This window comes from Spermophilus citellus (assembly GCF_964194105.1).
Source record: "Spermophilus citellus genome assembly, chromosome: 4".
NCBI lineage: Eukaryota > Metazoa > Chordata > Mammalia > Rodentia > Sciuridae > Spermophilus > Spermophilus citellus.
This window is the reverse complement of record NC_138185.1, coordinates 24,577,706-24,604,178: the sequence shown is the minus strand read 5'-3', so window position 1 is coordinate 24,604,178 and position 26,473 is coordinate 24,577,706. Positions and strand designations below refer to the sequence as shown.

The following is a 26,473-nucleotide window of genomic DNA, read 5'->3' as shown; positions in this document are numbered from 1 at the left end:
GTTCAAGGCATCCTGGCTCCGAAAGGGAAAGACCCTGTCTCAAAAGGGCTGGAGATATGGCTCAGTGGTAAAGTGCTCCTGTTTTTTCTTTTTCTTAAGTTAAATTTCATAGAGAAGATAGAATATTTCATGAATGCACAATAGTAGTTAAATCTAGAAATTAGTATCAACCAGAGGAAATCAGAGAGCCTTCTTGAAAGAGGTTTGCATTTGATTAGAAAATAATGCAGGATAGGAAGGATTTGTACTCCTCATGTTTGGAAGGAACGTAGTGGATAGACAGAAAAGTTCAAGTACCATTGGGTGTCAGTGCCTTAAATAAGACTTTGTCAAAAGCATACTTACTCAGTGTTAATTTTTACTGTGTTTTGAAGTATGCCTAGCTGTTGTTATCTTTCCAAATCCAAGAATAGTTGTTTGCTTCTGAGATACTTATCTATGCACATACATTTTTCTTCTCCCTTAAATTTGTGGTTTACATACCAGGAAGCTCTGATTGAAAAGGTTTCTACTATGATGGACTGTGAGGTTGTTTAATTTCCCCTCCAAGCCAGCAAATAAAGGAATTAGTGGTGGCTGTATCTTGCAGGAAAACAACCCATTATAAGTGATTGTTATATTCTCATTGGCTGATGTGCTTCTGAAATAGCATCTAACTTTTAAGAACTAGGTAATGACAGAGATTTATGCTAGGAAATTTAAATGCATATGGATTTACTTTTCTAAAATATGTCAAAACCTGCTAAAAGCAACTCTTTGTGTTTTGTTTAAGCAACAGCTAGTGAAATCCTACTATCTTTGAATCCTGAGCAGCTTGTTACAGATCTCTGATAAGGTAGAGTGCAGTTCTGTGTAGAACATGTATATCCATAATATCTGCAATCGACATCTTACAGCTGGAGTTAAAACAAATAGAATATGGATTTTAGTTTGGTTGTGGTGGTTAGGACAGATGGAAAAAAGGTGATGAAAATACTGTGTATAGGCTTTGGCATGAGACTGTAACTGTGAGCTAATTTAACCTTCTCCTCTGAGCCTCTGTTTTCTAAACTGTAAGGTGGAAATAAAAATGAGTATTAAAGTATTAAATTAGAGAGTATTTGTGAAGCATACTAGTTACTAAGATTTATCTTTCCACATGATATGTATTTTCTTTCTGTGATGCAGGGGATTGGCCCAGGGCCTCAACCATGCTAGGCACTGAAGCGTTCTAGCACTGAGGTACATCCTTATCCCTCAAAACACTGAAGTCACAATAACTGAAAGATTTTAGTTAAAATGTGTTTCTTGCATATTTTGAATATCTCACTTCAGACTGACCAACCCTGCTTCCTTAACTGATTCTTAGTTATGAGAAAAAGGTGTGTGTAGAGAATGCAGCAGCCTTAAAAACTCAAACCTGTTGCTGTGTGGCAAGCTGTTAATGTTTGGGAACCTTGCATTACTTACCCTGCTGATGAGCTGGGGGATGGGCCGCTTTGAGGGTGACAGATGTGCCCTCTGTTGCCAGCGGGCGCGTGCCGGCTCTGTCCCTCTGCTCCCAGCACCAGGTGCAGCCATTGTTCTGGCTGGTCTCTCTTCATCCGGCCTCGTCTGTTACTCTGCTCTTTCTAGCTCATTGTTTCTGTAGGAAATTAGCATTAAAAACCCATCTGAAACCCCCATGTCCCTCAACTGCAGGTGACTGTTATTGGCCCCAGCTGCCACCCTTGTGCTTGATTACTTCCATATGGGTCTGTGCAAAGAAGTAGTAGCCATTTATTGATTTCCACCACAACCCCCACCTCTATTACTCAAACTATAATACTCTGAAATCTATTAGACCCCCAATAGGCTGTATGGCTCAGTTGGCACTACAACTGTGATGAACGTTTTACAAGCAAAACTAATTACGCCCTCGTTCTCCCCCCTTTACCACCTCCTACCTAAATATTAAGTGTAGAAAAACCAGAGTGTCATAAGTAGAATAGTAAATCTTTTCAGTGTCTTGAGATGAATCTGTTTCTAAGTAGTAAAACTGTTTGACTTTGGATGGGCTTTTATGGAAAATTTTAGTCAGTGATTTAAATATTTCATACCACACCCATAATATTCAAGTAAACCATGGCCCAATAGGTCCCTGGAGTGGGGAAACAAAAATTTTCATCACTTGCCTTTTGGTTTATTAATTTAATTGGGGTGGGCAGTATGTTAGGAAAGGGACCTAGTTTAAAATGATAGTATGTGGGCTGGGGATGTGGCTCAAGCGGTAGCACGCTCGCCTGGCAAGCGTGCGGCCAGGGTTCGATCCTCAGCACCACGTACAAAGATGTTGTGTCCACCGTGAACTAAAAAATAAATATTAAAAAATTCTCTCTCTAAAAAAAAAAAACCCTCTAGTTTCCTACAATGTTTTAAAAAAAACACAATAAAATAAAAAAAATGATAGTATGCTTTTCTGAAAAAATTATGTAACAATATTAAAAATCCTTTAGTATTGCATTATCTTGTTTGTACAAATATTGTTCTAGTTACTTAGAGTGAAAAGCACAGTAAGAAGGTTGGTGTCATAGACTTCTTCCTTAATCAGTTCACAAATTTAAGTGTTTAAAATTTAGGTTAGGGTTGCAAATTAAGATTATAAACAGGTAATTTTAAGTACCTTACTTAAAATTCTACATCCAATTTTAAGGACAGTCTGAAGTTGTTATTGGCTCCTGATGATTTGTAGTGTAACCTTAGTAAAGTCACTACCCTTATCAGTTAGTGCCAAGAGTCCTGGTTGCCTGCACAAGTTAATGGCCCAGGGAGAAGTAATTGACTTTTGACTGCTGAGTGTTTAGATATGCAACTCAGTTTTAAAGTTAAGTCTTCAGTTAACTTCCAAATTAAATTATTCAATAATTCTAAACTTAAAGTAATAATTTCAACCACGAGTGGTGGTGCAAACCTATAATCCTAGCTATTCTGGAGACTGAGACAGGTAGATCATGAGTTCTAGGCCAGCTTGGGCAATTTAACAAAGATATCTTAAAATGAAACAAGGCTAGGATGTAGCTCAGAGGTAGAGTGCTTTTATCTAGCATGCAGGACGCTCTGAGTTAGATCACCAGTACTGACAAATAAAAAAAGTAACAATTTCAGTTACTTTTCCGTCCCCTCCCACCTCTCTCCCTCCCTCTTCTCCTCCCTCCCCTCCCTCCCTCCTCCTCCTCTTAAACTTAGCCACACTGAGCTTTTATCACAAATCTGGAAGGGAAATTTTTTTCCTCCCTCCCTCCCTCACTCCTTCCTTCCTTCCTTTCTCCTCCCTTTTTTCCCTTCCTCCTCCTCTCCCCTCCCTCCTCCCCTCCCTCTTCCTCTCCCCTCCCCTCCCCTCCCTCTTCCTCCCCTCTCCCTCCTCCTCCCCTCCCCTCTCCCTCCTCCTCCCCTCCCCTCTCCCTCCTCCTCCCCTCCCCTCTCCGTCCTCCTCCCCTCCCCTCTCCCTCCTCCTCCCCTCCCCTCTCCCTCCTCCTCCCCTCCCCTCTCCCTCCCTCCCTCCTCTTCCTCCCCCTTCCCCCCAGCCTCCCTCCTTCCCTCCTCTCTCCCCTCCCTCCTCTCTCCCCTCTCTCCCCTCTCCCCTCTCTCCCCCCCTCCCCTCTCCCCCCCTCCCCTCTCTCTCCCCCTTCTCCTCTCTCTCCCCCTCTCCCCCTCCCCTCTCCCTCCCCTCTCCTCCTCCTTCCCCTCCTTCCCTGTTCCCTCCCTCCTTCTTGCCCAGGCTGGGCTTAAACTCTCTATCCTCTCATATCAACTTCCTGAGTAACTGGGATTACAGTAGGCTCATGTGAGACTAATTTTCTTTTCTATCCTTTTAATTTTATGAGATATGTTTTCCTGTACCATTCTTAGAACTAATGCCATGATAAAGCTATGATAAATTTTTTTTCACCCTTGAATGAGAACTGCATTTTCACAAGCAAAGTTTGCTTCTGTTTTCCCAAGAAGAGAGGCATAGCAAGTAACTATGTGCTTTGACTGCCCAAATGAAATTTTTGCTGGAGACTTGAATAGGGCTGGGACTAGTGGGGGCATGAGTGAGGTACCTAAGGTGCAGACTTTGAGACACTGTGAAGGTCAGTCCTGCACTTACTTTGGATCCCAGGCATCCTTACCCATCCCACTCATCTTCAGAAATTTTTCAAATAAGGAAGGATCGCAAACTTGGTGTGATTGATTTTTCTAGAAGTATTATTTTCCATTTTTGTTTTATTTTACTTTATTGGTGCTGGGAATTGAACCCAGGGGAACTTTACTACTGAACTACAACACCAGCCCTTAGTTTTTAATTTGTGTTTTGACACAGGGTCTACCTAAGTCCTCTCCTTTGTCATATACCATGGCAAACATCTGTTCTCTGTTCCCTAAGTTTTGCCTTTTAAAAATGTCATGTAGCCAAACTGGGAATGTAGCTCAGTGGTAGAGCACTTGCTTGATATGTGTATAAAATGTCATATAAATAGAATTATAGTATATAGCCTTCTCTGTGTCGCTCCTTTAACTTAGTGTAACACATTTGAGATTCATCTTATGTTCATCAGTAGTTTGTTGGTCAAGTAGTATTCCATCATGTAGTACAGTAACCAGCTATCTCTGTTTGCCTTGATCCTAGGAAAACATTCACTTTGCCTTTCCATATAAATCTTAGACTTAAGTTTACAAGTAGATGGTGGTATGATATTAATGTTAGTTATTTTGATAATTATATTATGAGTATATAAGTAAATTTTCTCTTTCTTTTTGTTATTGGTACTGAGGATTTAACCCAGGGGTGCTTTACCTCTGAACTACATCCTCAAAACTTTTTATTTTGAAACAGGTCTTGCTAAGTTACTGAGGGTCTTGCTAAATTGCTGAGGTGTCCTAGAACTTGGGATCCTCTTGCCTCAGCCTCCGAAGTCACTGGGATTACAGGCAAGTATCATGTGCCTGGCCAGTTTTCTAGTTTTTAATAATTATACACTAAGATATTTACAGGTAAAGTCATAAAATGTTTCTAGCTTATTGTCAACTGGTTTAGGCAAACAGGGAGATTAAAAGGTAGATAGATAGAAAAAAGGAAAATGATAAAAATTGATCAATTTGTGTATTTGGGTAATGATATCAAGAGAGTTCTTTGAATTATTATTGAAAATTTGAGATTATTTCAAAATGAATAATATTTTAAGTTGGAATAAAAGAAATAGAGTACTGAGTAATAGATTCCTGTTAACAACAACAAACAGAATAATATTAAGTGGTCAGCTTAGAGTTGTCTGAAGAAGGAAACTTGTGTGTTCTGAATTGGGATGCTGATTTTATTCTGAGTGATGGGTAACCATTGAAGGGTTATCAATGTGATAGTTATGTGATCTGATTTACATTTTTTAACTCCCCATGTGGTATGAGGAAAGAATTTCATAGCAGCATGGCTTGAAGCAGAAGTGAAAAAGGTGTTTGGATGGTTTATGGGCAGTGGAAGATAGAACAGGATAGATCATTTGATATATTTCAGAAGTAGTTGAATTTCTGCACTGGTTGATGCAGTAAATATTAAGAAAGGTGGAAGAGTTCTTTTAAATAGCATCAGGTCCATCTTCTTTGTTATTCACCCATTTATTAAATATTTAACTGCTGACTTCACGCCAGTCAGCATTCTAGTATTGAAGTTAAATCAAGGAATAAAACAAAGCCTTTGCCTTCATTGAAATTCAATTCTAATGGAAGAGACAAACAGCAAAGTTATATATATGCAGCCTGAAAATGTTTTATATGTTCAAGGTGATTGATATTTAAAATGTTACAAATTGAAAAGGCTAAGGAAAGAGGAAGATTCAGGTTAAGTGAGGGTATGGGGAGGACCCTCATTGAAAGGTGATTTTGAAATGGCAAGAAGATAAATATTAGGGTTCAGCATTGTATGTGGCACATTTGTCTCAGCTTTTGAGTATATACTATGATTAATAAGCTTGATGAGAATAATTCCTTATGGGGTATAATTCTGACTCTACCTATGATATTGGCATTCATCCTTTTTAGCAGTGTAAGGCTTAAAGAAGTACAGGTCACCAAACATAATGATGCATGCATGTAGTCCCAGCTACTTGGGATGCTGAGGTAGGAGAACCAAAAGTTCAAGGCCAGCCTCAACAACCTGTCTCAATAAAAAAATTAAAAGGGCTGGGTGTAGCAGAGTGGAATAGCACTTGCCTAGCATGTGCAAGACCCAGGTGGGGTGGGATGGGGTGGGGTAGGGGAGAAAAGATGAGGTATAGGTCTTGGTAAGACAATGGAATTAGGAATGTAAAACATTCCTATATAGTAGGAAATTAAGGTATCGACAGAAAAATATTCCCTATTACCAACTTGCAAGGTTATTCTGCTTTAACATTAATCTATGTTCAAGGGTTTTGAGGTATATACAACAACAACAACAACAAAAATGTATTAAGAAGACAACCCTTAAAGTGGGCAGAGGATCAAGAGCCAAAGAATTTGAATAGTAAAGTGAAGCTGTTGCTGCTCAGCCTTGTACTAACCTAGGTTTCCTTTTAGTAAAAATAAGGTTACCTCAATCCTCTTATCTGGTTAGAGAACACACTCTAGAGAGGCTTTCAGTTCTTGCATAATGAGCCAGGAAAAGTTTCTCCTGAAGGGATAATACCCAGGGCAGTTCTTGTGTGTATGCAAGTTAGCTTTGAGAAGATGGAGAGAAGAGTCCTCATGGAGGATGAAGTCCAGGGTGGAGGTAAATAAGACTGGATAGGTAACTGATGTCTAGGTTATAGAACACCTTCTATGCTATATGTAACAGCATATATTTTATCCTATAGGTAATAGGATTAAAACAGTTACAGTTTTATTGTTTTTAAGAAGGGAAGCATGACTTATTAGGTATTTTTGAGGTAATTTACTGGGAAAATATGAATTTTATGGAGGCAGTCTTAAAGTTAGGGAGACAATTTGAGATGGTTAGGGTAGGTATAAGCAAGAGATGGCAGAGGCCTGAATTTTGTAGGTGTAATAGAGAGGGAAGGGAAGAGGATTTGAACTGTGGTGTGCGAAATGCAAAGAATGGTTTTAAAATACAGATTTAAAATGAAAAGGTTAACCTGATCAATTTTGCTTTTTAAAAAATGTGGCTGATAAAGCATTTTTTGCTTTCCAAGGGAGTTTCAAACTCCCTTGGAATGAACAAACTTAGGGTACTGTATGTATTTTATTAGACATTTGGGGGTGGGAAAACAATTTCTAAAATATTTCTGGCAGCTTCATTTTCATTTTTATCTGCAAGATGAAAAAGTAAATTATTTTTTTAAATTAAATTAGCAGACCATATGGTGTTTGCACAGTCTGACTTTATGTGAGGTAGCTGTGTTATTTTTCTCTTTCAGGATATGATGCTTTACCTGATGCCAATGTTCTGAAATATTTATTTTCTAGTCAACACTATGTGAAATAATTATTCTAGTCATTGTATTTTTTCTTGATGTTTTAATTGATGTCCCTATTTGTTTAGTGCTTAAGTCTGCTTTTCTATTAGTTTACTATTTAAAAAATTTAAAATTTTGCATTTACATAGTGTTTCTTAACCTTTTTTCACATCATAGCACAATAGAAAATAAGTTGATTGGCCATCCCAGGCTGAATAAATCAGTATCTCATTAACTCATTCATTTATCAGTGTGAATTAGTATCTAGCTAATTAGTATCTAGGAATTCTGCCTTAGCAGAAAAAATATATAGAAGCTTTTCTTCCACTGTATCATAGTTGATTAACTGGAATTAAGAAAAGTTAGAATATATAGTGTGTCCAAATAGGACACTGGGAGCTGTGGTCATAGAAGTGAAGAGCTCCAGGAAATCAAGAGTCATAGGCATAGAAAATAAGTCACTTGGTACAATATGACAGGTGACACCATAGAAGTACTTATGGGGCTGTAATGTAAGAGTGCAGTTGTGGAAGGATTTAATTCTCTCAAGGTGAGTATAAGGAAGTATTCATGAAGAGGTGATGTTTAAGTAGGTATAGTTCTAAATTACCTGTGACAGGAAAGGCAGGACATAAAGAATACTGCCTGTTTAATTATCTTGGTCTCCCCCCCATACACACACACACACACACACACACACACACACACACACATTTTTTACATGTAGATAGACACAATACTTTTATTTTTATGTGCTGCTGAGGATCTAAGCCATGCCTTGCACGTTCTAGGCAAGCACTCTACCACTGGACCACAACACCATCCCCTAAAGGTCTCCTCTTAAATGTAAAAGTAATAGGTATTGGTACACATGAGTTTGTTCTGATGGCATACGTGGTTATTTGCCCTGATGAAGTGCCCATCTACCTTCCATTTATGTTGTTCACATTCAGTCCCAACTATATTAATGACTTCATATTTCCATTGCACTTTTAATTTTCAGAGCTTTTCATCCTCATAATGAACCCTTCCCCCAAGATAGGGAGGAAAACCCAGATAAATGTTATTTTTATTTTTTATAGAGGAGAAAGCTGAGACATTATCATCCTATTACATTTTAGTTCCTAGATTGCTGTCTAGTAGGAAGAACCTCCCTCAGTTCTTTGGGCATAGCCCAGAGAGCTGATTTAGGCAGCCACCAGGAAAACCCTGGCAAGGCACACAAGCCTAGTTGCTGATCACAGAGCAAACGGCCTGACATCTGCAAGCTGCAGCTGTATCTTTTTGCTACAGCATATCTATATTTCTACTCGCACTATGTAAGGAGTTACAGAGTTTGGAAGAATGCAAGTTAAACCATTCCAAATTTATAGATGTGCTTTATCTCTGGGAGTATTCTATATTGAGTGGGGTTGTCTATGAGATCCCACAGTTGGTACTTTTCTCAGTTCATTTATTGCCATGTTTAGCCCATCATCCCTACACCAGTTTTAGTTAAATGCCAAAATAAGTTTGAGCTATCATAATAGATGAATTGAGTGGGTGCTAATTGCGTCTCTGAAGTGTTTGCCAAAGAGATTTTTTTCTAACTAGTTTTGTTCTGTCTCAGTCCTTCAGTCTGTTTTGGAAAACATAGGATCTCAGATTATGTTTTAGGGTGTTTTTGTTAAAATAGTCAATTTCAGTGAGCATAAATAAAACTGGATAAATACTAAGTATAGGCATAAGCAAGATCCTTTATGCTTATGCCTATACTTAGTATTTATCCAGTTTTCTTTCTTTCTTTTCTTTTTTTTTTAAAGAAAGAGAATTTTAATTTTTTTTAGTTTTTCGGCGGACACAACATCTTTGTTTGTATGTGGTGCTGAGGATCCAACCCTGGCCGCACGCTTGCCAGGCGAGCGCGCTACCGCTTGAGCCACATCCCCAGCCCCTATCCAGTTTTCTAAAGTATGTGGATTTTGGAAATAGTGAAGGAATGAGCTTTTTGGATTGTTAGGTTTCTTGTTGTTGTTGTTGTTTGTTTGTTGTTCTGGAGATTGGACCCAAGGATGCTTTATCACCAAGTTACCCTGTAACCCTTATTATTTTTTTAATTTTCAGACACGGTATCACTAAGTTGCCCAGGCTGCCTTGAACTTGGACTCTTCTTGCCTTAGCCTCCTGAGTTAACTGGGATTACAGGCATGCACCATGACACCCAGTTGAATTATACTAGGAAGGAAAGTGTGATCTATGTGGAACCAGCATTTTCAAAATCTTGATTTATTTGTTACTACACCTTAAAGTACTCCCACTGCAGTCCTCAAGCCCATTCAGTGACAGTGGGCTTGCTTTGTCAAAAATTTTTTTGATTGTCAGTTGAGGATATAAATGGGCTCCTCTTTAATAAAAACTTGTTGTATTATTTTCCTTCTAAGTTTCCTAGGGTTTGCTTCAGCCACAGGCACTACTTTTTAAATATTTTTTTCATTGTAGATAGACACAATATCTTCATTCATTTGTTTTTATGTGGTGCTGAGACTCAAACCCGGTGCCTCACACATGCAAGGCAAGTGATCTACCACTGAGCTACAACCCCAGTCCCCCATATATTTGTGAAGAAAGACAGCAACTGTAATAAAGTCTGTGATCAGTGCTTATTTCTTGTCTCTTATTAAATTCTTGGTCACCCACCATGTACAAGAAGCTTCATTGAGTTTTATAATTCACTCTTTCAGCCTCACTCAATTCAGACTTCTTTTGCTATAGTTACAGTCTCTGGAGCCCAGCAGAACTGTCACCTCTTTTTATCTAAATTTTTGTGTGGGCATGGTTTAATTTCATGAGCCTTAGTTTCTGGTTGAGTAAAGTGGTAAAGTGGCCTCTCTTCTCTTTTTCCCTTTACAACTGACTGCTTTAGTAGCTTATTTTAAAAAGTCACCTAATTGAAAATTTAGGGGGGTGTTGCTCAGTGGTAGAGTCTTTCTTAGCATGTGCAGGGTCCTGGGCTTAATCCTCAACACTGGAAAAATTCTTCAAAATTTTGTAATTTTTAAGAAAACATGTATTTTTTAAAGTTGTAGTTGGACACAATACCTTTATTTTGCTTTTATTATGCTGAGGATTGAACCCTGTGCCTCATGCATGCTAGGCAAGCGTGCTTACCACTGAGCCACAGCCCTACCCAAAAAGTTTGTAATTTTTAAGGGCAATCTATATATGATTGAATAATTTTTCATTGATTAATGATTTTGGGGGGAGAGTGTTAATTTTTAAAAGATAGACACCCCCAAAATGGCAAAGAATTGAGAAGACTGAACAAATAGAGAATTTAGGCCTAAAGTTTAGTGTGAAAATAAGATAAACATTTTCTGTTTGCAAAAGTACCATAATCAAAGGAGTTTTCTTAAGTTACTTTTGATTGCAGCCATTGACCCTCTATATTGCAAGGTGTGGAGTTGTTATACTCTGTAGTGTTCCATGAGGCTAACACAACAACTTTCTGCTTGTAGTGCCTAGAGCTATCCTCCAAAAGAGCCAAACACATGGCATTGCAGTATATTTCCAGATGTCATTCTCTCTGTTTGGATGACTTAGATCTTAAGAAGGGTATTTGCTCTTGAATAGGATAAAAATTGTTACTTTGGCTTAAGGCCCACCCTGGCACCATTCCCACATTTGCTATTGATTAGAAGTGAATGCTGGTCAGTCAGGATATAATAGTGCTAGTCTGATTATCAAGCTCAGCCTTCAGGATGAAATGCTGGAGGAAAATGAAAGATGACTTAACTAGCTGTATAGAGAATCTGAAAGAAGACCCTTTTTTCATAGCTATTGAACAGAGCTGCACAGAGATATCCTAAGTATTTCTTTGTGTTAAGAAATACCATAATGTTTATATACTGGAACTTCCCTTACAAAAGGCAGTAACAGTAGAATGAGTGTTGAAATCCTTTTGCATTGATTTTAGAAATATATAAGTAAAATTAAATGCACGGATACATGTTCAATTCAATGAGTTTTTAAAAAGTAGTCATCTAGAAGAACATGATACGTATCTGTAATCCTAGTGTTCTGAAGGCTGAGGCAGGAGGATCACAACTTAGCACGTCCCTAAATAACTAAGTGAGACCTTGTCTCAAAAAATAAAAGGTCTGATGATGTGGCTCAGTGGTTAAGTGCCCCTGGGTTCAATCCCTGGTAAATGCCCCGCTCAAAAAAGTAAAAAATAAATAAATAAATAAAAAGTAAATCTGTATTTCTGTAACTTTTAGTAACTAAAAATTTAGGACTCTTAACTTTTACCAGAAAGTTCCTGCTCACCTTCCTGCGACATTATTTCAGTTCTCCCCCTGTATGTGTATTTCATGTAAATGAAATCATACTGTGTGCATACTCTAGTGTTTGGCTTGTTTGTTTGTGAGTTTCATACATGTAATTGCAGGAATCAAAAGGGTTTTATTTTAATGTTGCAGTATTCTGTTTTATGGATGTACCATACTTTCTCCATTCATCTGATGGTGGACTTTTGGGTTATTTCCAGACTTTTTATATTATGAGTAAGACTGCTGTAAATATATCTGGAGAAGTTTTTGTGAACATATGTTTTAATTTGTGTTGAGGTTGAATTATAAAGCCATTGGGTAGAAGTATGTTTAACTTTATAGGAAACTGTGAAATAGTTACCCAAAATGTACCATTTAAAACTCTTACCACAGTGCCTTAGAGTTCTGGATGCTTTGTGTTCTTCTTAACATTTAGTCATTCATTTTTATTTTAGCTATTTTATTGAGTAAGTGATGATAACTCATTGTGCTTTTAATTTTTATATCACTTAAAATTTTGATTACTTGTGGGTTTTTTGTTGAATTTCTTTGTACATTCTAGGTCTGTGTAAGCTTTTTGTCAGGTATATGAGCTGTGAACAATTTTTCTCAATCTGTGAATCAACTCTTCATTTTCTTAATGGTGCCCCCCCCCGCCCCCCCCCCCCCCCCCCGCCTTCTTTCTTTCAGTAGTGGAGATTGAACTGAATCCAGGAACTTGCACATGATATGTAGCCCTTTTATTTTGGGACAGAGACTCTCACCTTAGTTGCCTAGGCTGACCTCAGCTTGTGATCCTTCTGCATTGTTGTGATTATAGGTATGCGCCACCACACCTGCTTCTACCTTGTTTTTCTTTTTTCTTTTTTTAAAGAGAGAGAGAGAGAATTTTTTAATATTTATTTTTTAGTTCTCGGCGGACACAACATCTTTGTTGGTATGTGGTGCTGAGGATCGAACCCGGGCCGCACGCATACCAGGCGAGCGCACTATCGCTTGAGCCACATCCCCAGCCCCCTACTTTGTTTTTCATTGAATTAAAAATCAAAGTTGACATTTAGTCCTAATTTTGAATCCTGATTTTTTTTTTTTAAGCCAGTCCTATCATTAGGTAAACATGGGCGACATAACCTGTGTAACACACTAAGAAATACCTAAAATTTGGCTTTACATACAAGTAAAAAACAAGCATGGACTATGTTCTGGTCACTGGACTTGGCACTGGGAATACAGTGGTGATCAAAACAGACATGATACCAACTCTCAAGGAGCTTTCATCCTGAGGGCAGAGGCTCACTTCTTCTGAAACAAAAAGGAACAAATGATGCATTTAGGACCCTGTGATGTGAACAGAAGTCTTCAGTATTTTTCATTAGCAGTCACTGATGAAAGCATCACAATTTGAATAAGTAGTATACAGATAACTTTATTCCCTTTGATGATGATGATGATTATTTAATGAAAATATTTCCTGAAGCCATGGTATAATGAATACTGGAGTGAGTAGTTCTCTATATCTGTATTTTTCTTTGTTACCTACTTTCTAAGAATTACTCACTTAAAAAGTTTCTTTGCAATGACTTGTTTTATGTTTCTCATGCTTTTTTTTTTTTTTTTTTTTTTTTTTGGTTGTTGTTTTGTTTTGCTTTAATCTTGGGGAACCAGAGGTGTTAGCCTATGTTTTAAAACTCACATTTGGTAGTGATACAAACAACTGTCACACTGAATAATTGTCACATCATTATAAGGGTTTCTGTTGCTCACTAATCTGTAGGTAAAAGTCTTGGATTTTAGCCACACGTGATTGGTAAAAATTAGTTCTTGTGAGAGTTTATGCTGCATAGGCCATCTGTTCCCTATTTCCAAACCCGAATGAAACTTAGAATTAAGGAGGTGGGCTGAGTGAAGTCTGAGGAGAGAACTTTGCATCTATATGTAGGCACTTCTGGATTTGGTTACAGAAGTATATTCTTATTCGATAGAAAGAATCTCAGTTTTCATCTGATTTGTAAAGGTAGCCATAACCCCAAGTAGTATTTGAGATCATAAAATAAACATGTATGATTTGATTATACACATGAGTTTCCCTGTTTTGTGTGTTCTGTACCACTCCTTGTCTATTTGAGGTGCTCTCCTTTAACTCTGACCATCTAGCTACTTCATGAACTTGTTGAGCTCTGAAAGCACAACTTTGTATCTCAGCTTTATGTTTGTATACCAAGCACTTAGAACAGTGTTTAGTCAGGTTACCCTTTTAGTAACATGATAAAAATGAATCATGGAAACTGGGGCTGTAGCTCAGTGGCAGAGCGCTTGCCTAGCAGGTGTGAGGCATTGGATTCTATCCTTAGCACCGCATAAAAGGCATGCTATCCATCTATAACTATTTAAAAAATAAAATAAAAAATAAAAAAAAGAATCATGGTGTGGGCATTGTGGCTCATGCCTCAGACTCAGGAGGCTAAGGCAGTAGGATCACAAGCTACTTAGTAAGATCCTATTTCAAAAAATAAAAAAGACTGGGGATGTAGCTCAGAGGTAAAGTACCCTGGGTTCAGTCCCACCCCCAGCGCTCCTCTGCCCCCCTCTTGGTTAACTTCTTGTATTACAAGTGAGAGTACTAGCTGGGCATGTTGGTGCACACTTGTAAAATCCAGCAACTCAAGAGACCAAGGCAGGAGGATTGCAAGTCCAAGGTCAGCTTTAGCAATTTAGTGAGCCCCTTACTAATTTAGCAAGACCCAATCTAAAAACAAAAACAAAAACCAAGGGGCTGGGGATGTGGCTCAAGTGGTAGCGCGCTCGCCTGGCATGCGTGCGGCCCGGGTTCGATCCTCAGCACCACATACAAACAAAGATGATGTGTCCGCCAAAAACTAAAAAAAAATATTAAAATTCTCTCTCTCTCTCTCTCAAAAAAAAGTTTAAAAAAAAAAAAACAAAAACAAAAACACCAGACTGAGGATGTAGCCCAGTGATAAAGTACCTGAGTTCAATCCCCAGTACCCCATCCCCCCCAAAAAAGTGAGAGCACTACTTTTATTAGAACCAACTTATTTCTTCAACATTGTTTTCTGGCTTTTGCTTACACATATACAGACTTTTTCCATGTTGTTTTCACAAATGTAAATTATACCTTGCTCTTTCATTATATCATAGTGTTTTCTGTGCTGCTATTATGTTTATCTGTTGTTTCTATGCAGAATTAGGCTCAGAATGTACATTTTTTTCCCCCACTCACTGTGGTACAGGGGATTTAATCCAGAAGTGCCCTGCCTGAGTGACAACCCCCTCGACTGTTTTAAATTAATTAATCAAATTTATTTATTTTTGTGGTACTGAGGATTAAAGCCCCAGGACTTGCACATGGCAGCAAGTGCTCTACTACTGAGCTGTATCCCCAATCTTTTACAGCCCTTTTTAAAATTTTTGAGACAGGGCCTCACTAAATTGCTCAAGCCTTGAACTTCCAATCCTCCCTCAGCCTCCTGAATTGTTGTGATTATAGCCATGCCCTACTGCACCCAGAATGTACTGGTTTTTTATCAACATAAGATACTATTATTTCATTAGATTATATTACCATCTAGCTGTCCTTTTTTGGGGAACACTGTTGTACTAATTTGAGAAACCAATCGTTTCATTTTACATATTATTACTACAAAGTTGTTCTAGCCACATAATTGACCCCTTTCCAGGGCCACAGCCTAAGAGTCCCAGTACATAACCTTGTCTAGGTTTTTCTTTGTCTAGATGGGATGACTATACATGGCTTTCTGGTTTACAGTTCTTCAATTAATTGTTTGGGGAGGTGAAGTTATTTCTATGTACCCTTAAATTGATTATAATATATGATGAAGCTTAGAGTATTTTTTCCCTTCAAGCAAACCATATATTTTTAAAATTTTTATTTAATTTTTTAAAATTTTTTTAGTTGTAGTTGGACACAATATATTTATTTTATGTGGTGCTGAGGATGGAACCCAGTGCCTCACACCTGCACTCTACCACTCAGCCACAGCCCCCAGGCAAACCATATTTTTTAAACCATATTTACTAAGCCTTATTTAGTAAATATTTTTAAATCATATATTTTGTAAAAGGTAACTACATACAATTAAGACTGAATTATCAAATTTAAGTAATTATAGAGAAGATTGGTAGATATTAAGTTCTAACTTGCTTAAATTTAAATGATGACCGGAATTTCTACTAGCAAATGTATTCTTTCTGCAGGGAGTTCTGCTGTATTATGTATTCGTTCTCAGTACTTTCATTGTCGACTGGGAGGATAATTGTCTTGAAATTTGAAAGCATTTTCCGTACTCCCTCCTATATGAACCATAGCATGTATAGAATTGTATTTTTCCTTTTTTATTGTGTAATCTCACCTTTGCCATTTGGTTTAAACAACAATTTTAAGATTAGAAGATTTCACCTTAAGCCACCAGGTCTTAGTAGGGGCAGTAGAGATGATAACTATAACATTTTATATAATGGCAAGCATTTCAGAACTGGATTATTAACTTTATTTCCTAATAGCAAAACAGATTAGAGAGAAATTGCCTATTTTACAGAGATGATGAGCCACAGTTTTTGGTGTATTTGTTTGTTTAAGCATTTAGTAAATGCCAAAAAATTATATCCTTTAAACTCACAATGAGGTTAAATAGGTTAAATGAGATGTGTTTGATCAGTAAATTGTTGATTGTAGCATAGAGCAGTCAGTCTCATTGGAGGGGATGTTTGTTAGCCATTTATGTCTTTTAAGGTGTAGAAAATCTGAGGTCTAGGGCTTCTGACTTCTAGCCTTTTTGTTTGTTTGTTTGTAATTTTTGCTATTTTTAGGTACTCTATCTTAGTGTTCCTTCAAGTTTACTTGAAAAAATTTCAGCTTTGTTCAGAAGTCATTGCAACTAGATAATGCTACCTCTATATGAAAAAGACTTAACATGTTAGTAGTGTTTAGCAGTCCAGTGAATGTCGAATAATTCTTCTGTAGGAAAATATGAAATAAGCAGTGTTCCAAAGATTCAAGGAAATTGATATTTACCTATTTTCCCTGCCATATCATCAGTTCCATCTTCATGTTCTCTTTCATGCTATGACTATGTATTTTTTTTATAAATAATTGTAATTACACTGTATATATAATTTTTGTAGTTGTTTCCCCCACCTAGCTTTGTAGTTTATGTATTTCCTCAAGTGTCAGATGATCTTCATAATTATGACTTTTAATGCCTTCATAGTTCATATTAACATGCGGTTCCACCATTTAATTTATTGTTCCTCTGTGGAATAAGTTGCTTCTTTTTCAGCTGTTTTCTTAGGGAGAAATTCCCAGGAGAATGGTCATACAGTCATACAGTCAAATGGAATGAACAATTTACTGGGAAAGAAATGTTTTTGGTTTCGTTTTTAATGCCACTAATTGTGTTGGAACTTCAACATACCTTTCTTTCTTTCTTTCTTTCTTTCTTTCTTTCTTTCTTTCTTTCTTTCTTTTTTTTTTTTTTTTTTTTTTTTGGTATAAGCAGCATGCCTTTATTTTATTTATTTCTTTTTATGTGGTGCTGAGGATTGAACCCAGTGCCTCATGCATGCTAGGCAAGCAGTCTGCTGCTGAGCTATAGCCCTAGCCAACAGACATTTATTTCTGTGCCTTTTTCCCCTGGTACATTAGTAATTGGATACTTGAACTAATGGAAGCAAATAAGCAGATAGATAATCTAGAAAGTCTTCTAGCCTGAACTAGAAATACATATTTATTTTCTTCCAAAATTCACCATCCATTTTGATGTGGTTGAATGGAGGGTCAATAGAAGAAATGTAGGGAAATTAGTATTAAAACTTGGCTATAATAAAATTAAAGTTAACTCTAGAATTAAAGCATGATTATTCATTATGGTTTGCTGTTGAATTGTAGGTTTAGTCCTTTAATTCTTCTTTGTACATATCCATCTCTAAAAAGCTAATTAATGGGTATGCTTAATTTGTAGTGTCAAAAGAACTGCCAGTATGGACTCATGTAATTCTGTCAACATAATGATCAATTATTATTGTTAACTCTGTTACAGAGATGAAAAAACTGAAGTTAAATGATTTTGAGTCTGTTCTTAAAACAGTGGAATATACTCTTATCCCATCTTTCTCTTAAGTTTTAAGTAGAAACTGGATTCATGGCAGCCATTCACATTCTATAGCAGAAATTTGCATTGGCTATGAACTCAATATAGATAAAATCTTACAATCTCTTCAAAACCAGGACTATATAAGTAATCAGAAGTACTCTGTGGGCTGGTTGTGTGATTCGGTGACAGAGCACTTGCCTAGAGTTTACAAGATCCTGAGTTTGATCCCTAGCAATGGGAAAAGAAAAAGGACTTTGTGATTAGAACTTGAAGAGCCAAGAGGACTCATAATAGGGGAAATACCAATAGAATAACATCTCTGATGATGTGATTCCACAGACAGTTTCTGATTTCCTTAAGAGAAAATAGGAATTAGGGCATAAAAATTCTGAATTATTCTACTTTGGAAGTTACAAATTTGATTGATAGCATTCTAAAAGTATATAGGAAAGCCATGCACCTGTAATTCCAGCTACTCTGGAGGCTGAGACAGGAGGATTGCCTGAGCCCAAGAGTTTGAGACCAGTTTGGGCAACGTAATGAGTCTGACCTAAAAATAAACTTCTCAATTAAAACCTCACTATCTAAATATAGTAAATAGTCTCTGCCTTGTTCATTGAAGTCAGCTTTAATTTCATTTCTTTAGTGGACCTGTATTAAAAACATCTTGGGTATTTCTAAGACAAAAGTTGAATTGTTTTACATGCCTTTCACTTTAATTTGTTATGTCTGGTCTGTTTTGGTATTTAAAGCCATTAATCTTAACTCGGGATTTCTATCCTAAGGCAAATCAGAGTCAGATGCTCACATCTGGACCACTTGTTCTAAACATGGTTTCATTCAGATAATTTAAATTGCTTTAGAAATTTTTGATAGTAAGGAAGTCAAGAATATAAAATGAATCATTCAGTTGACCACTGAAAGAGGATGATGAAAACTTCCAACAATGTGGAAATACAGACTGAAAGTACAATGTTTTTTTTTTTTTTTTTTTTTTTTTTTTAATATTCTTAGTTGTAGATAGACATGACACCCCTATTTTGTTTATTTAGTTTTATGTAGTCCTGGGGATTGAACCCAGGGTCTCACACATGCTAGGTAAGTGCTCCACCACTGAGCCACAACCCCAACCCCCTACAATTAGTTTTTGTGTAAAAGAAACTTCATGAGTGACATTATAAGAAGTGACATTATAAGTATATATGTATTCAGTGTTTGAAAAGTATCCACTATCACCACTATCAAAGCTGAAAACATGGCTGTCACCGCCCAGTTTCTGTCCTCTTTATTAATTTTGAGTGTGTGGTATGTTGACATTTTAAAGTATGCATTGGTAGTCTTGTTTGAGCTTTGCTCAAGTGTTCAAATGATGAGCTTATAGATGAAAATATGAATGATTTGAAGAGTTTCCTATAATTAAATAGAAGCTTAAATGCATATGAACAAAAAATATATTTTTAAATAAAGTGCCATTACCGTTCACCTCATGTCTTTTCTCTCTCTTTTTTGGGGGAGGTGATATGCTGGGGATTGAAGTTAGGAGTACTGTTTAACCACTAAGTAACAACCCCAGCCCTTTTATTTTTTATTTTGAGACAAAGTCTCCCTAAGTTGCTTTTGGCCTGCCAAAAGTTGCTGAGGCTGACCTCAAATTCCTGATCCCACTGCCTATTAGTTTCCTAAGTCTCTGGGATTACAGGTGTTCACCACCCCATCCTTCTCCTCAAGTTTCTTTCTTGCCCCTTCATTTCTCACTTGTTGGAAAGACACTACATTATCTTTTTCTTTATTCCTTGGTTTATTATTAATTACAACATACTTGGGAGTAATACAGTCTAACCAAGGAAGGTTGGTCTCACAATGCAAGGATGATTCAACATTAAGGAGTTGAAAGGAAAAAGAAACCACAACCATTTCCATAAAAAGCAGCCAGTTACTGAGGAGATAGCTCCTGTTGTGTTTATTTGTTGTAGAGACACTTAATATGATACTGTTTCCCTGGATTCAGTATAGTGAAACACTTCCATTTTTTTTTTTTTTATTCTTTTCTGGTGGGTGGCAGCGTGGGGGTGGTTACTAGGGATTGAACCAAGGGGGGCTCAACCACTGAGCCATATTCTCAGCCCTTTTAATTTTTTATTTACAGACGGGATCTCACTCAGTTGCTTAGGGCTTTTCTCTAAGTTTCTGAGGCTGGCTTTAAACTCACCATTCTCCTGCTTCAACTCCTAAGTCATTTAGATTACATGTGTGTGCCACTGCACCACCCACACCTGATGTTCATATTCATTTTTGACGTTCCTTAAAGATTTAGGCCTCCCCAAAAGATCTGTTACATGAATTCTTTTAATTTGTTTGTTGCACTGCTGCGAATTGAACCCAGAGCCTCTACACCTATGCAAGCACACTACCACTGAGCTACATCCCAGCCAATTTGATTTTGAGCTCTAGAAAGGAAGAATAAACCCTTAATTCCTCTGCCTGAAGAGGGTAAGATCCTAGTAGTTCATATTTCTCAGGAAACAATAAATAAAGATGAATTTCTTTCTTTGTGGCATGGAATCTGTATTAGCTTGTATTTTTTTTTTTTTTTCATTTGATTGCCAACAACAACCCCCTGGTAGCTGGACAGTATTGAATGCATGTAATAATAGGGAAAGACTTTTTCAACTTTTACATGTGTTAGAATCAACTCCTTTGTTGATGGACGTTTATTTTATTTATTTAGATGAGGTGCTGACACTCGAACCCAGTGCCTCACACATGCTAGGCAAGTGCTCTAACACTTGGGCCACAATCCCAGCCCAAGGAAACAGACTTTTGGGGAGGAACTATTCTCATTATCAAAGAACTAGAAAAGTAGCATAGTCTCAATTTGAATACAGAGCCTGCATTTTTTTTCTTTTAGCACACCAGAACTGTAATATATTGCAAGCAACAAAAAAGAGACCACATATGTAATTTAAAATATCCTGATAGCCTTATTTACAAAATAAGAAAATGGGTAAGATTTTTTTTTCTTCTCTGCTCCAAACTGCAGTATAATATGCTTTGTATTGTGGGATATAAAACTAACCTCTCACCTATGGAATGTTAAAACAGTCCAAGCCTCCCACAATTTAACATCCTACTTTTTTCTGTTTGTACCCCCCCCCCAAACAAAAACCAGCAAACAATTTCACTTCTAAAAGAACCATCATTTTCATTTAAAGGGAATGATTTATGGGATTCTCTTCTTTTAAAAATGTTTCTGGAGCTACTAAAAACTTGAATTTACAAAATAGTTCATTCCTCTGGATTATACAAGAAGGGAGACAGGGATCACTGGTAAGACATGGTGTATGATTAATCAAACTTGGCTTCTTTCTTCTGATTCACCAGAGGCTGAATTCGCCTCATTTTAAATGTCTGTTTCTTCAGGTAGAATGTAGTTTCTTGGTTAGCCACTTCAGCCTGTTTTCCCTTTGCTCCCCTTTTCTCTTTTGTTTGAAATTATTTTGGGCAATTATTTAATGTGATATCTATTTAAGTGCATAATCATTATAAAATTATTGATGTTTTACATTTTTTTCTAATTATTAAGTCTTTGAAATGTATAGCACATCTCAGTCTAGACTGGTCTCATTTTAAATGCTCCATAATCCCATGTAGCTATTGATTATCATATTGGGGAATATAGACCCATATTATAAAAACCTGTGCAGAAATCTATACTTACAAAATGTGAAATCTGTGGTAAGTTACATAATATTACTGTTATAGTTTGGATATGAGGTTTCCCCTGACAGCTCCTGTGTTAATGCAGGAGGTGGATTGATTAAATTATAAGAGCTGTGACGCAACATATGGATTGATCCCATTTGATGGATTAAGAGTTTATAGATTATTAGGTGGTAATTATGGGCAAGGTGGGGCTTGGCTGGAAGAAGTGGGTCACTGGGGACATTCCTTGCGAGAGATATATTGTCTCTGGCTTCTCCCAATCTCTCTCAGCTTCCTGGCTATCTTAAGGTGAGCAGCTCTCTTCTGCCATGCCCTTCTGCTATGATGCTCCGCCTTTACTTCAGGCCCAGTGATGGAGTTGGCCAATCATGGACTGAACCTCTAAAACCATGAGCGTTTTTGCTCTTCTCTCTTCTCTTCTTCTCCTCCTCTTCTCTTCTTCTCCTCTCCTCCTCCTCTCCTCCCCTCCCCTCCCCTCCCCTCCCCTCCTCCCCTCCCCTCCTCCCCTCCCCTCCTCCCCTCCCCTCCCCTCCTCCCCTCCCCTCCCCTCCTCCCCTCCCCTCCTCCCCTCCCCTCCTCCCCTCCCCTCCCCTCCCCTCCTCCCCTCCCCTCCCCTCCTCCCCTCCCCTCCTCCCCTCCTCTTCCCTCCTCCCCTCCCCTCCCCCCCTCCCCTCTCCTCCCCTCCCCTCCTCCCCTCCCCTCCCCTCCTCCCCTCTCCTCCCCTCCCCTCCCCCCCCTCCTCTCCTCTCCTTTCTCTGGTGGTGGAGATGGTGATATGGTGGCACCCAGGGGCACTCAGCCAATGAGCCACATCCCCAGCCCTATTTTGTATTTTATTTAGAGACAGGGTCTCACTGAGTTCCTTAGCATCTTGCTTTTGCTGAGGCTGGCTTTGAACTTGTGATCCTCCTGTCTCAGGTGTGCACCACTATGCCTGGCTTGAAACCATGAGCTTAAAATAAACTTTTCTCCAGGTTGTTTTGGTCAGGTATTTTGGTCACAGCAAATGGAAATCTATAAATAAATAGGTTAAATAAAACCTATAAATAAAACTTTGCCTTACATGGCAAATTTACCAGAGTTTTCTATAAATAATCCAAAATTCAGAACATATTTATTTGTTGACATGTCTCAGGGGCAGGTCTGCTCATTAAAAAAAATAATAAAAAATAAATTTGCTATGTTATTGTCCTGCCCCAAAAGAGCTTCCAAAAAGTGGTTAAAATAAAGAATCAAACACTAGTCTATTTTTAAGTATTTCTTACCTCAGAAGGTGTGTAAACTCTTAACCAGATTGATTAAAACACATAAGGCTTCATTTTGCCCAGACAGCTATATGCATGTAGCAGGAATATGAGGTTTGGTGGATTTATACAACCACCTGTCTTTTTTGATTAGGCATGATAGATTGTTTTCACCAATTGGTAACCATTGCCAAAAACCACTTCCCAGTTAATTGGCAATGGCATATGCTATCTTTGTAGTAAGGCAAAGCCCTGAGTGCCAAAAGTTCCTTAACAGAAGCTGTCAGGCAAGCAGGGATGTTGTCCAGGGGCTTCCCATCATGGGAGAGAGCTGGATCTTTGATCTCTGCTACTCTTGAGTCTTCAGTTCTCTTTGTGGTTCTCCACCCCAGAGCAAAAGCTAAATGGGCTGACTGGCCAGCGGCTTGAGGGAACTTAAGAAAAATCAGTTTGTTTAATATTAAGGAGGGCTGGGGACATAGCTCCATTTAGAATGCTTGCCTCACATGCACAAGGCCCTGGGATCAATTCCCAGCACCACCAAAACAACAACAACAACAAAATTTAAGGGACCAGTTGGAACCTGAACCAGTTGGAACCATAGCATTAGCTAGCCTTTTTTTTTTTTTTTTTTTTTTTTTTAAATACAGGGTCTTGCTAAGTTACCCAAGCTGGCTTGAAAGTTATGATCCTTCTGCTTCAGCATTCTGAGTCACTGGGATTATAGGTGTGAGCTACGGTTCACAGATGGCAAGATCTTTTAAAGGTTGACAGATGAAAATGTACAAAAAGAAAAAAAATATTTGCAGCATACAGGTTATCTGAATAGGGTAATGTAATTAAAAAAAATATATTTTGGGGCTGGGGATGTGGCTCAAGCGGTAGCACGCTCGCCTGGCATGTGTTCGGCCCGGGTTCGATCCTCAGCACCACATACAAACAAAGATGTTGTGTCTGCTGAGAACTAAAAAAATAAGTAAATAAATAAAATCTTTAAAAAATATATATTTTAAGTCACAGTGAACTTGATCAAGTTTATTTTCTAATTGAAAGATGGGAATGGGCAAATATTCCTTTGTATTGGGTGATTTTATTTTTACTTAACAGAATAAAATTAAAATAGCTAAAGTTAACAGCCTTTTAAAAAGTTGTGTCCCCACCCCTACCCCCATACTAGTAATTGAACCCAAGAGCTGTTAGCCACTGAGCCACATCCCCAGCCCTTTTTTGTAAAATTGTATTTAGAGATAGGGTCTTGCTGAGTTGCTAAGTGCCTACTAAGTTGCTGGGACTGGCTTTGAACTTGTGATCCTCCTGCCTCAGCCTGGCTCTAAAAATTAATATTTTTCAATCTGAAATAATAACAGCACGTGTATGGAGGAGGAGGATATATCTAAATAAATATAGCATCTTTGCTGGGCATGGTGGCACACTCCTGTAATTCCAGTGGCTTGGGAGGCTGAGGCAGGAGGATCTCGAGTTCAGAGCCAGGTTTAGCAAAAACTGAGGTGCTATGCAACTCAGTGAGTCCCTATTTCTAAATAAAATACAAAATAGGGCTGGGGATATGGCTTAGTGGCCAAGTGCTCCTGAGTTCAATCCCTGGAACCAAAATAAATAAGTAAATAAAGCATCTTTGAGATGGAAAAGCCTACGGAGAGAATTATATGAACAAAAAATAGTGATGTCTGCATTAGTCTCCAATATTACACAGCAATTTGAGAACATAGATATTGAGCTTCTTAATTAACACAATTAATGGAGCCTTGATTTCTATAACGTTGTGTTGTCTTCTTTAATGTCATAGTGATGTATTAATGGTATATTTATTTAGTGGTACTGAAGAATTAATATAATTCTTTATCTCTCCTATCACATAAAGTTGCCTGAATTTATAAGATTAACTGAATGGTCTGTGACCCAGAATTACGGTAAATATAACCTGCTTATATAACTGTGCCATTATAACTAAATACCATAATTGTCCTTTTTTAAAAAAAAAATAACTTTTCCTAACTTTATTTAATATAGTAAAATACTAATTTATAACATCTATCATCTTAAATCTTTTTATGTTACAGTTCAGTGATATGGAGTACATTCATACTGTTTTGCAGCCATTATCATCATCCATCTCCATAATGCTTTTCAAAGAACAAACTTTGTCCATTAAACAATAACTCTCCATTTCTTTCTACTTCCAGCCTCTGACAGCTACCCTTCTATTTTCTCTGTGAATTTGACTATCCTGTGTACCTAATATAAGTAGAAGCATATAGTCTTTGTCTTTTTCTGGCTACCTGTTAAGCATAATATCCTCAAGGTTCCCCCATGTTGTAGCATGTTTGAATTTCATTCCTTGTAGTTTTTATATTATTATTTTTTTAAAAAAATTTTATTTATTTTTTAGTTTTCGGTGGACACAAATCTTTATTTTATTTGTATGTGGTGCTGAGGATCAAACCCAGCACCTTGCGCATGCCAGGCGAGTGTGCTACCGCTTGAGCCACATCCCCAGCCCATTATATTATTATTTTAAAATTTATTTGGGGTTCAGGAATTGAACCCAGGGTGCTTGAACACTGAGTCAATCTCCAGCCCTTTATTATTTTTTATTTTGAGACAGGACCTCATTAAGTTGCTGAGGCTGGTCTTGAATTTGGAATACCCCTGCCTCAGTCTCCTAGTCAGGTTACAAGTGTTTGCCCCCACACCTGGCTTGAATTCAAGCTTTCCTTTTAAGGCTGAATGATATTCCAAGGCTGTAGATATGTACTACATTTTGTTCATTCATCTGTTCAGTACACTTGGTTTGATTGCATTGTGAAAAATGCCGTGATTATGGCAGTATAAGTATGTCTTCAAGATCCTGATTTTAAAATTCTTTTGAGTAAACAGAGAAGTGGAAGGTACTGGATCATATGGTTATTCGATTTCTTCTTTTTCGAGGTACTTTTACACTGTTTTCCACAGAAGTTGTACCACTTTATGTTCCAACCAAACATGCCCAACCGATTACATTTTTTTTTTCTTCCATTTGCTTTGTAGTAGTCAGCTACTGTGTTGTAATGTTGGAATCATCAGTAGCTACCATGAGGAGGCATAAGATTTACTGTCAAGTAAGTACATGCAAGAGAGATACTGAAGGGCTGGGGATGTGGCTCAAGTGGTAGCGCGCTCGCCTGGCATGCGTGCGGCCCGGGTTCGATCCTCAGCACCACATACCAACAAAGATGTTGTGTCCGCCGAGAACTAAAAAATAAATATTAAAAATTCTCAAAAAAAAAAAAAAAAAGAGAGATACTGAAGGGTTTAAGCATGAAAGTAACAAGTGGGTTTGTGTTCTGAAAGATAAAATATCTTTGTGATTACTAGGATGTAGTTGGAAGGAAGATGCATCCGAAGGGTTTAGATCCAAACAAGAGGATCACAACAGACCGAGCCAGAGAAAATAGTAAATGTCTGAACAAAGACAGTAGAAATGGAAAAGGAAAAAGGAATAAAATGCAGTGCTGGAATCAAATCGAGGCCTTGCAAGCACTCTACCACTGAGTTATATCCTCAGCCCCCTCTCTCCTCTTTTAATTAATTACATGCGATACTGCCTGTTGAAAACGGGTGTTTTGTCACTAAATTACGTC

General features: G+C 37.7%; 1 protein-coding gene across 9 annotated transcripts in view; it reads left to right on the top strand.

Moving 5' to 3' along the window:
• Positions 1-26,473, top strand: part of CBFA2T2 (CBFA2/RUNX1 partner transcriptional co-repressor 2) — a 143,780-nt gene that overhangs the window by 56,767 nt on the left and 60,540 nt on the right. Inside the window, exons 2-3 of one of the 9 annotated variants that reach the window (XM_081292458.1) lie at positions 24,715-24,763; positions 25,881-25,951. The exons of 7 other annotated variants lie outside the window; for them this stretch is intronic. The gene's annotated coding sequence lies outside the window, so the exon portion shown is untranslated. The remainder of the gene's footprint in view (positions 1-24,714; positions 24,764-25,880; positions 25,952-26,473) is intronic. One more of the 9 variants, XM_081292457.1, reaches the window with a different exon arrangement.